Genomic DNA, 12311 nt, shown 5'->3' with positions numbered 1-12311 from the left:
TTTTTTCAACGTTTATTTATTTTTGAGACAGAGAGAGACAGAGCATGAACGGGGGAGGGGCAGAGAGAGAGGGAGACACAGAATCGGAAACAGGCTCCAGGCTCCGAGCCATCAGCCCAGAGCCCAACGCGGGGCTCGAACTCACGGACCGCAAGATCGTGACCTGGCTGAAGTCGGACGCTTAACCGACTGCGCCACCCAGGCGCCCCTGCCAGATCTTTATTTAGAAGTTCTGAATTGTAGCTGGAATTCTTTGCCAGCTTCTACATTAAGCAGAGCTGTTTTCATGGGAGTACAAATGAGTTTAACGTTTTTAGCACATAGCTTAAAACATAGTATCAGTTAAACTAGAACTATATGGTTTTCAGATCTACCCCTTTAATAGAAAGGGGTAGAAATCTGAACATTTTTGAGTGAAGAAAAGTAACTTTGTTCAATATAGTTTTTTTAAATTCTTACTCCATTGTTGATTTAAAAGATTAAGTCACTCATCTCTTTGGGATATTACTATTTTTTTCCATGGTTGATTTTTAAAATTTGTGATTTTGTTACTCATTGAAATATAGCATAATTGCCTTAGCAGAAATGAAGGGGCAGTTGGGGTGAACCCAAAACTAGTCTAGTGGGCAGGAAATGGAAGATGTTTCTTAAATAACAAGTATGCCATGTAACTTCAAGAGATTGGGAATTGTTTGATTAATCTCTCAGTAAAAGGAGTAGTGATAGTTTCTATTTCAAGGGAATATACAAGATGGCCAATAGTGCTGTTTGCTCTTACACTGGAAGCCCCTAGAAAATGCACTGCTTAATTTAATGTATTTAGCTGTGTAGGTTATTCCACTCTAAGTTTGAGAAGTAATGGAATTATTTTTTATAACATTTATGATTAAATATTTCACAGGAACTCCTGAGTGGAAGTTAAATTAGATAATACACTTTCAACCAATGAAACTGTAGTTAATAATACATCCCTAGGTGGCGTGCCTGGGTGGCTCAGTTGATTAAGCATCCGACTTCAGCTCAGGTCATGATCTCATGGTTCATGGGTTCAAGCCCCGTGTCGGGCTCTGTGTGGACCACTCAGAGTCTGCAGCCCGCTTGGATTCTGTGTCTCCCTCTTTCTTTGCCCCTCCTCTGCTCCCGCTCTGTGTCTCTTACCTTCAAAAATAAACATTAAAAAAAAAATAATACATCCCTGAGCAATGTGATCTACATCTCTTCAGCCAAGTACACTGTCCTGTATTAAGTCCCAAGTTGAGGATACATGGTTTACTTGAGCAAACATTTCAAAATTATATTTAGAATTAGTTACTTTTATGGTTATGGTATTTTATAAATTTTGCAAGAGTTCATATATTTTATGTAAGAATCTGTCTTCTCTCAGAATGTAGTTGTACCAGATACGTTATTGCTTGCTGCTTGATCACTTGACAGCTTTATTTTTAAAAAATCTCCACGAACTTAATGGTGAGCAACCTAACAGCAGACTTACTTTAAAATCATAATTACTTTTAGTGTATCTTGGCATAAACTTATTTGAAATCTCTGTGTGACCCAAATTCTTCTGGCTGTACTTAGAATGTGATAGTGAGAAAACCCATGGATTTACATTTAATATGGTTAATCCTAAAATGTTCAGATTTTTCTTCTTTAGATTCTTAGAAATTAATTTCTTTTAAAATATATGTGTGTGTGTATATTTTCCCTTTAAATATCTTTTGTCTTGGATAGTTAAGATTAAAAGGAATAGGAACACTTTTCTGTGTCCTATGACTGTGATGTCACACTCACTATTAGTGTATTCAGTTTTGTGGGATTAAATACTTTTTGAATTCTTACATTAAAACTCAAATGTTAAAGATTGCTTGTTAACACTTGTATTGAAAATCTTTATGCATAATCATTGTTCTCTGTTCCCACTTTTCCATTATGGATGGAGTTGGGGGTTCAAAAGCTCCATTTGAAATACTGGTTTGGGGCTGAAAAGCTTTGTGTGTAGTCATATGCAAGATAAGTAATGTAACTCCACTCCCAACAGAGTCCTACACATGTAAAATACACATTTCAGGTGTAAATGTAGCACCTAACAAATGATATAACTGCCTTGGAGGGGGCATTTTCTTTGTCCTTTAAAAGAGCCTTAACATTTTTGCTTTTTTTTTTTATAGTTGAAAATTCTATGTGATTTATTTGGAAATACATTAATGTTTTCTATCTTAAAAATAATACATTGCATCTCTTGATTGTGTTTCCATAATTTTTACTGAAAAGATTCAATATTTCAGTATGTCAATATTCTTATAATGTTAATATCAGCTTTTAACTGTTGAACTTAGGAAATATGCACAACTAGATTTGACTGGTTATAAATCTGTTTTTTTATTCCAAGATATGACATCATCTTAGGCATTCTTAAGAATTTCTGGATATTGTTTTTATTCTGTTTTCATCAGATATAGATACCACCATGGATTTTTTTGTGTGACTTTCTTTTCCTTTATTTGAAAATAGATTTCTTGATTTATATCTTCTTTCAATTATTTAGGTAATTATAGTAGCTAACATAATTCTGCTATTAAGAGACTACCTCCTATTAAGAGACTAAATGCAATCAGGAATGCACAATTAAGAGTTTCTTTCTTAGTACTTTTTTGTCTTTATAGTATTACATTGTTTTTAAAAAACATTTTCTTGGCAAAAACAAGTCAAGGAAATGATTTCCATGCTAATCTTATCAGTATGACTTACTGTAATGAGACTCTTTAAGGTATTTGAACAGTTTTAGGGTACAGAGTAAATTAAAATGTGTTTCTTGTGCCTTTACAATATTTATTTTGTGAACATTAAAGATGACCTAGAAGAAGGAGGGAAATTTAGTTATCTAGATCTAGGTATCTAGATAACTATATCTATAGCAGAGTGCTTCTTACTGCTCATTTGCCCAGTGTCATGGAAAGTCATTGCCCATGCCTTGAGCAGAAGAAATTCACATTGGTAATACACTCATGAAGAGTGGTCTTCTGAACTACTGTGGTATCAAAGAGAAAGGTACGGTTTTCAGAGAATATGTTGCATTTGGGGGAGGAGGGGTTTGAGAACTATAGCTTCTACGTTTTTTGGTTTTGTTTTATTTATTTGAAAGTTTTATAATTTATTTTTTAAATTTATATCCAGGTTAGCATATAGTGCAACAATGATTTCAGGAGTAGTTTCCTTAATGCCCCTTTCCCGTTTAGCCCATCCCCCCTCCCACAACCCCTCCAGCAACCCTCTGATGGTTCTCTATATTTAAGAGTCTCTTATGTTTTGTCCCCCTCCCTGTTTTTTTTTTTTTTTTTTTTTTGCTTCTCTTCCCTTATGTTCATCTGTTTTGTCTCTTAAATTCCTCATATGAATGGAGTCATATGATATTTGTCTTTTTCTGATTAATTTCGCTTAGCATTATATCCTCTAGTTCCATGCACGTAGTTGCAAATGGCAAGATTTCATTCTTTTTGATTGCTGAGTAATACTCCATTGTATGTATATACCACATCTTCTTTATCCATTCATTCATCAATGGACATTTGGGCTCTTTCCATACTTTGGCTAATGTTGATAGTGCTGCTATAAACATGGGGGTGCATGTGTCCCTTCGAAACAGCACACCTGTATCCCTTGGATAAATACCTAGTAATGCAATTGCTGGGTCATAGGGCAGTTCTATTTTTAATTTTTTGAGGAACCTCCATACTGCTTTCCAGAGTGGCTGCACCAGTTTGCATTCCCACCAGCAGTGAAAAAGAGATCCTCTTTCTCTGCATCCTCGCCAACATCTGTTGTTTCCTGAGTGGTTAAGGTTAGCCATTCTGACAGGTGTGAGGTGGTATCTCATTGTGGTTTTGATTTGTATTTCCCTGATGATGAGTGATGTTGAGCATTTTTTCATGTGTTGGTTGGCCATCTGGATGTCTTCTTTGGAGAAGTGTCTATTCATGTCTTTTGCCTATTTCTTCACTGGGAGAATACCTAATGTTTTTAAAAGTATGGAAAACTTTCTATTTTATATTGTTTCTTACTAATTTTAGAATAATGTGTAGATTCCCAGTATTTATTCATTTCCATTATAGTTGCAGATTTTACACATCAACAATCTTAGACTCATGATTTAAACATAAAATTCACATTTTAAGAGGAATAGAGTTGCATTGTATGGTGACAGATTGTAGCTAACACTTGAGCGTAGCATAACGTATAGACTTGTCAAATCACTATGTTGTACGCCTGAAACTAATTTGATATTTTGTGTCAACTATACTTCAATAAATATAACTAAATAAAAATTAGCATTAAGAGGAATTGATATAAAGATATTAAGAAAAAACTGGAGAGGTGAAAGGATCATTCAGACATTAGGAAATAAAGATTTAAAACTTAATATTATTAATATTAAAATATTGCCTAGTTGTATTTAATAGTATTATTTTAATAGTCCTAGTAGTATTTCCTGGGAAAAAGGAATAAATGGATTTACTTTAGGAACAGTTATTATTTTCAGAGGTGACTGGTTGCTGTCTTGTGATCAAGTATTGCCCTTGATAAATTTTCTGTATTAGGCTTTCCCTAAGAATAGCTATTTTTTTCAGGAGGTTTCATGAACATCCCTTTCCCTTTCCTTTCCCTTCCTTGTCCTTATTGTATTTAACATTCCCTTCAAATAGCCTGTGTTTTGATAGGGCAATGTCTAAGCAGCTGGTACTGTAAAGTGTCATAAATAGCAGATATGTGTAATGGCCTGATAGGCATCCAATATTGGCTCTGCTGTCTTTCTTAATCTCAAATCCTAGGGCAGTTTCATAGTAGAAGTCATGTCTTTTCAATCATGTATGACACTCTGTGCCTAAAGATTGCCAGTTTTTGAAGTTGAGTTAGCAGCATGTACTAAATTTGATATCTGATGCAGTCAGTGCATTTTGTATACAGTCATTGTGTATCTGGGTTTGTTTAGCTGGGATAAAAAAAATACTTGCCACAATGATAAATCTGGAAGAGTGTCAAGATTTTTAGGTAGACCGTTAAACTTGAAGAATTGTTGAAAGTTCCATTTTAAGGGTGACTTGTATAAATTTGTTAGTTATATCTTAAATTTTAAATTTAACTTAAGTTTTTTTAAAGTAATTTACTCCTGTACATATATATCAGTTATTGAAAAAGACCTAGAAACTATGTGTCTGAAAACTAAAATTCATAGAATAATAAAAGCTTTAAAAATTGGATATTTAGGAAGGAGTATATAATAATAACACCTGTACCTTGTGCACAGTGGATATCAGTTTTGAAAACTTGTGAAAATCAATTGATGTTAGTAAGTTAAGTGAACACTAGCTTTCTTTCACTGCTAGGAATATTCCTCCATGATATTTTGATCTTCAAAGTGAACTCTTGATCACAGGGGGTTGGTAAAGAAAAATCCATGATCCTTCCCCTAGTTTTCAGAGCCTTCTGTTTCTTACCTCATCTTCCGTTTTTAGCTTTATATTTTCCGTTGTACATTTCCTTATAGTCCGCATTTCATCCAATCTTGAATTCCTGCTGAGTCCAAATACACAAGGTACTTTTATGCTCTTTAATTTGGTCTTCTTTGGATATCCAGAAAGTCTTGTACCTGTCTAACGGCACCTACCACATGCTGCATTATATTTTTATGCGTAAGTCATTCTTTCCAGAATGGGTAGTAGAAACTCTGCTTTACTTACTTTCCTTTAGCAGATGTTCCATAGTTACAGAATTGAAGTTGATGTATATAGATATGCCTTTTTGGGTCATTTATTTTAAGAACATTCACAGCCAACTGTGTTAATCTTATCCTTAAGAGAGCTGTGTACTTGAATGTGTAAAAGAATCCTGAATGGCTCACACTGACCTCTTATCCTCTCTATTTCCATGCTGAATCTCACATTTCTTCTTGTCTCACTCCCACAGACCTTACTTCAGAGATTCCATCTGTTTTGACTACAGTTGTTATTTATGAGTAAATTTATTAATTGACTTTTGTCACTGAGGTTTCCTTCTTAACCATTAGATCTATTGCATAGATGTTTATTCTGCCTTTCTACTTGGGGCCCATATTTCCAAAAACTTCAGTGAAATCTTTGCTCTGTACTATTCTTTAGTTCTGCTGTTGAGGTAAATCTTAAGTCATTGTGAAGATATAACACAATTGAAGACAACAGGTAGAATATCTGGTTTGGGGGAAAACATGATTGATTTGATATGTGGGGCATGTTGAGTTCAAGATACTAATGGATCAAATGTGGGTCTGGAGTTCTGGAACAACAAAGAAGCAAGATATTAGAAATTGGACATAAGCTTCATTAAAGTGAGGATTGAATGAACAGGAGCATTTGATCCCAGAGGTAGTGAATAGAGAGAAAAGAAAACCAAGGGAAGAATATAGGGAATATGTAGTATCAGTTAGTGAAAAAAGAAAGATGAATAAAGAATTAAATTGAATGTTGCATCACAGGAGCCAAGGAAGGAAATAGTTTCAAGGAGACTTTAGTCTGTAAACATACCTGCAGTGGTCAGAGAGGATTAGGAAATCATTGAGGACATTTGAACGAGTGGGTTTAGTAAATCATTAAAGATATATGTGATTGTTGTGGGGTCTGTGGGAGATGAGAAGGGGGGGCAATAAGTAGATTACACTTGGAAGAAGTACAGCTGTTAAGAGGAATGAAGTGATCTTAGCTTGATGGGGTGGCAGAATTAACAGAGGCTTTGTTACTTCTTTGTTTTGTTTCTTATTGGGTTTGTTTGGTTTGGTTTTTAGGCCAGGGAAACATGGAAATAAAGAGATTGATGTGTGGTTTTTGGAGGGGCAGTCCAAGAGATGATAGGTGAAATGGGCTCAGGAGGCCAGGTGAAGGTGTAGTCTTGGCATGGGAGGAGGAATACCTTTCTTCTGAGATGGGAGTAAAGTGAGAAGTAGAAGGAGAGAGAAGATACAGGAAGTTCTTGAAGAAAGATCTCTCATTGAGCTGTGGGACAGCTTCAGGTTGCTGAATATATGTGTAATTGGTGTCCACAGAGTGAAGGAGAGGGACAGAAAGAATAAGAAATAAAGACAAATGTTTCCAAATTTGGTGAAAACTGTAAACCCACAGATCTAAGAACTGAGCAAACCCCAAACCCAAGAAGCAAGAAGAAATGAAACCACAGTACATTATAATCAAATTTCTCAGAACTAGTAGCAAAGAGAAAGTCTTAAAAGCAGCCAGAAGAAAAACATTAATATACAAAGGAAATAGGTAAAGGATGGCAACAAATTTCTTACTGAAAGCAATGCAAGGGAGAAGACAGTTAAACAATGTTTTTAAAGTACTGTAAGAAAAAATCCTATGAATATAGAATTCTATACCCAGTGAACATATCTTTCAAAAATGAAGGGGAAATAAAGACTTTTTAGAAATACCAAAGCTGAAATAATTGTCATGAGCAAACCCACACTACAAAAAATATTAAAAGAAGCCCTTCAGGAACCAGTGATACCAGATGGAAATATGGATTTATACAAAGGAATCAGAGACAGAGGGGCGCCTGGGTGGCTCAGTCAGTTAAGCATCTGACTTTGGCTCAGGTCATGATCTTGTGGTTTGTGAGTTCGAGCCCTGTGTCTGGCTCTGTGCCGACAGCTCAGATACTGGAGCCTGCTTCAGATTCTGTGTCTCCCTCTCTCTCTGCCCCTCCCCTGCTCACTCTCTCTCTCTCTGTCTCTCAAGAATAAATAAACGTTAAAAAAATTTTTTTCAAAGGAACCAGAGAGCACCAGAAATGGTAACTATATGGATAAATATTTAAATTTTTTCTTATTATTTGACTCTCTTTAAAACATAATTGAACACATTTCAGTGTTCCTCTCTCATTGATAAAATAGAAAATTGGTAAGGATATAGATTTGAATGACAGTGTCCACCAACCTGGATCTCATTGACAACTACAAAACACTCCACCCAACAACAGCAGAATCCATATTCTTTTCAAGTGTACATCGAATATTTGCTGAGATAGACCATATTCCAGTCCATAAAAGAAATCAATAAATATAAAAAGATTCAATTCATGCAAAGTAGAGTTTTGTGAACACAGTGGAATTGAATTAGAAATCAAAAATAGGAATCTAGAAAATTCCCAAACATATAGAAACTAAATAATACATTCCAAATAACCCATGTGTCAGAGAAGAAATCAAAAGAGAAATTTTGGGGCACTTAGGTGACTCAGTCAGTTAAGTGTCCGACTCTTGATTTTGGCTAAGTTTCTGAGATTAAGTCCCATGTCGGGCTCTGCACTGACAGCCCAGAGCCTGATTGGGATTTTCTCTCTCCCTCTCTACCCCTTCCTGACTCGCATATGTGTGTGTGTTCTCTCTCAAATAAACTATTAAAAGAAGGGAATTATGAAATATTTAGAATTGAGTGAAAAAAATATATTTCAGAGTTTGAGGGATGCTACTCAAGGAGGAATATATACACTACTAAATATCAATATTAGATAAGAAAAGTCTCAAATTAGTGATCTTAGTTTTCACCTTAACAAACTAGAAATAGAGCAACTTAAACCCCAAGTAGGTAGATGAAAAAAGATAATATTATAGACAGAAGTCAGTGAAATATGAAATAGAAAAATAATAGAGAAAATTAGTGAAATTGATTTTCACTGTGAAATTGTGAGAATACCGTTTATGATAAATCTCTCACCAGACTAATCAAGAAAAAAGAAATAAGTTGTCCATTAACAATATAATGAATGAGGAAGGTGACAGCATTACAGGTTCTTTGCAAGTATTAAGTGGTAAGAATATTATGAACAACTTTTTCCCAGTAAATTCACACACTTAGGTGAAGTGGACAAATACTTTGGAAAATAACTTTCAGAGCTCACTCAAAAAGTAGATGATCTGAGTAGCCCTGTAAAGAAATTGTTTAGTTAAAAACCTGCCTAAAAGAGAAGACTCTGGGTCCAGAGTGAACTCTAGGGCACTGGTATTCCAGACATTTAAGAAAGAAATAATACAAATTCTATACATTCTCTTCAAGAAAATTGAGGAGAGAATACTTTCTAATTCATTCTACAGGGTCAGCACTACTTTGAAACATCACCAAAGATCAGAAGAAAAGATACTAGATTATTATTTCTCATGATCATAGATGTTAAAATTCTAAACAAAAGTTTATTTAGCAAGTAGAATCCAATATATATTTAAAAAATCACTTTATGACCACATTGGCTTTAGCCTGAGTATACAAGTTTGTTTACCGTTTGAAGATCAAGCAGTGCAATTTACTGCATTAATATACTAAAAAAGAAAAACTATATGATCATCTCAATAGATGCAGAATAAGTATTGGGGAAAAAATCGTCAATTCATTCCTAATAAAAATTCTCAACAGTCTAGGAATAGAAGAGAACTTCCTCAATCTGATAAAGGACATCTACCAAAACAAAAACACCTATAACTAACATAATACTTAATGCTGAAAGACTGAATTGTTTTTAGCTAATAACAGGAACAAGACAAGGATGCCTACTCTCCGCTTCTCTTCAGTGTTGTACTTGAGGTTCTAGCCAGTGCACTAAGGCAAGAAAAGGAAATAAAACACAAGGAAAGATTGGATAGGAAAAAGTGATTATTTGTGGACAACATGATCATCTATGAAGAAAATCCAGTGTGATATACGAAATAGTTTCTAGAACTAATAATCAAGTTTAAAAAATGTTAGGATACAAGATCAATGTGTAAAAATCAGTTGTATTTCTATATACAAATAATGAAAAATCAGAATTAAAAGTTGTTTTGGTCATTCTTATTTTATTGCATATATTTGACATAACATTGTAAATGTAAGGTTATAACATGTTACTTTGATACATTTATATATTGTAATATTGCTGTTACAGTGATATTTATCATATAATTACAGTATTATAGTCTATACTTGTTATACTATGCATTAGATCACTATGGCTTATTTACCACTCATTGCAAGTTTGTATCCTTAAACAACATCAGTTTTATCCTCTCACCGGTCATCCCCTGGTAACCACCATTTTACTCTCTATTTTTTATGAGTTTGCCTTTTTTGGATTCCACATATAAGTGATAGTGTATATTACTTACCTTTCTTTGACTTATCTCACTTAGCATAATATATTCAAAGTCCATCCATACTGTTATAAATGGCGGGGTATACTTTCTTATGGCTAATATTCCATTGTATATATACCACCTCTTTGTTATGCATTCATCTGTTGATGGGCATTTAGGTTGTTTCCATATCTTGGCTATTATGAATAATGCTACAGTAAACATGGGGGTGCATTTATCTGTTGAAAATACTGTTTTCATTTCCTTTGGCTGTACCTAGAAGTGGAGTTACTGGATTGTATCCAGATCTATTTTTAATTTTTTGAGGAACCTCCATATTGTTTTCTCTACCTAGGTTTTTTTTTTTTTTTTTTTTAATTTTTTTTTTCAACGTTTATTTATTTTTGGGACAGAGACAGAGCATGAACGGGGGAGGGGCAGAGAGAGAGGGAGACACAGAATCGGAAACGGACTCCAGGCTCTGAGCTATCAGCCCAGAACCTGACGCGGGGCTCGAACTCACGGACTGCGAGATCGTGACCTGGCTGAAGTCGGACGCTTAACCGACTGCGCCACCCAGGCGCCCCTCTACCTAGGTTTTTAATAAACATATAAACATTAAAAAACATGAAATTCTTAGGAATACATGTAACTAAAATATGAAATATCTACACAATGAAAACTATAAAACGTTGTTAATAGAAATTAAAGACCTATATAAACAGAGAGTTATACCTTGTTTATTGATCAGAAGACTCAATATTAAGATGTTTTCTCCAAGTTACCTATAGATTCAACATAGTCGCAAACAAAAATTTTGCAGGCTTTTAATTTTTTTGGTAGAAATTGACAGATTGATTCTAAAATTGATATGGAAATGTGAGGACCTAGAGTAGCCAAAAGAGCTTTGGAAAAAAAAAAGTTAGAAGTCTGATTTCAAATTACAGTAATCAAGACCAGGTAATGCTGGCACTAAGTATTAGGAGAATGAAAAGGCAAGTCACACTCAGAAAATATTTGCAAATCATATGTCTGATACAGGAAATACATGCAGAATATATAAAGAACTCTTAAAACTCAGTAACGGGCACCTGGGTGGCTCAGTCAGGCATCTGACTTCAGCTCAAGTCATGATTTCGTGGTTCGTGAGTTCGAGCCCCATGTCAGGCCATGTGCTGACAGCTCAGAGCCTGGAACCTGCTTAGGATTCTGTGTCTCCCTCTCTCTCTGCCCCTCCCCTGCTCATGTTCTGTCTGTCTCTCTCTCAAAAATAAACATAAAAAAAAAAACCCTCAGTAACAAAAACAGGCAAAATAATTGAAGAGACACTTTACCAATGAAGATATATGGCAAATAAGCACATGAAAATATCAAGTTAATTAGTTATTAGGAGAATGCAAGTTAAAACCACAGCGAGATAGCATTACACACCCATTTGTATGACTAAAATTGAAAAGACAAGTGTTTACAAGAACATGGAAGAACTGTAGTGCTCTTACGCTACGCTACTGGTGGGAATCTAATACATAATGGTACGTTTGCTTTGGAGAACAGTTTGCAGTTTCTTAAAAAGTTAAACGTATCTACCATATGCAGTCATTTTGCCCCTAGATAGATGAAAGCATGTATCCTTGCCGGTACTTGTACACAGATGTTTATAACAGCTTTCAGTAACTAAACCAGAAAATAATCCAAATGTCCATCAACAGGTAAATGGATGAACAAGCTGCTGTATTCATATAATGGACTACTATTCAACAATGAAAGGGATGAACTGTCAGTACATGCTGTGTCCTAGATGAGTGCCAGAATCATTACTCTAAGTGAAAGAAGCTAGGCAAAAAAGTGTACTCTTTGAATGATTCCATTTATAGAAAATTCTAGAAAATGCAAACCAGTGACAGAAAGCAGATTAATGATTACTTGGGGATGGTAGGGGTAGTGGTGGGGAGGGGCAGGGGGAAAGGATTAGAATAGAAAGAATCTTTTGGAGGTGATGGATATGTTCATTATCTTGATTGTGGCAATGGTTGCAGGAATATATACATGTATCAGCTTACCAAATCGAGCACTTCGTGTGCAGTTTATTCAGTGTCAGCCAAACTACAATAAAAATAAAAACTATCTTTGTTACCTGACCACCATTTGCTAACACATTTAAAATTAATTCCTAAATTTGCTGGAT

At 34.9% G+C, this 12311-nt stretch overlaps 1 protein-coding gene and 1 long non-coding RNA gene across 4 annotated transcripts in view; both read left to right on the top strand.

The window, feature by feature from the left end:
* The window catches only part of RYK (receptor like tyrosine kinase), a 104975-nt gene that overhangs the window by 86179 nt on the left and 6485 nt on the right, over positions 1–12311 (top strand). The gene's annotated exons all lie outside the window — the stretch shown is intronic.
* LOC147577168 (uncharacterized) lies at positions 1433–11388 on the top strand. The gene is made up of 2 exons (XR_015239986.1): positions 1433–10481; positions 10723–11388. It is a non-coding gene; the product is annotated as an uncharacterized LOC147577168 (long non-coding RNA).

The sequence above is a fragment of the Puma concolor genome, chromosome C2 (genome assembly GCF_028749965.1).
Source record: "Puma concolor isolate L17-30 chromosome C2, mPumCon1.1.hap2, whole genome shotgun sequence".
Classification (NCBI taxonomy): Eukaryota; Metazoa; Chordata; class Mammalia; order Carnivora; family Felidae; genus Puma; species Puma concolor.
Note: the sequence above shows the minus strand (reverse complement) of the source record. Positions and strands in the feature narration are given on the sequence as shown.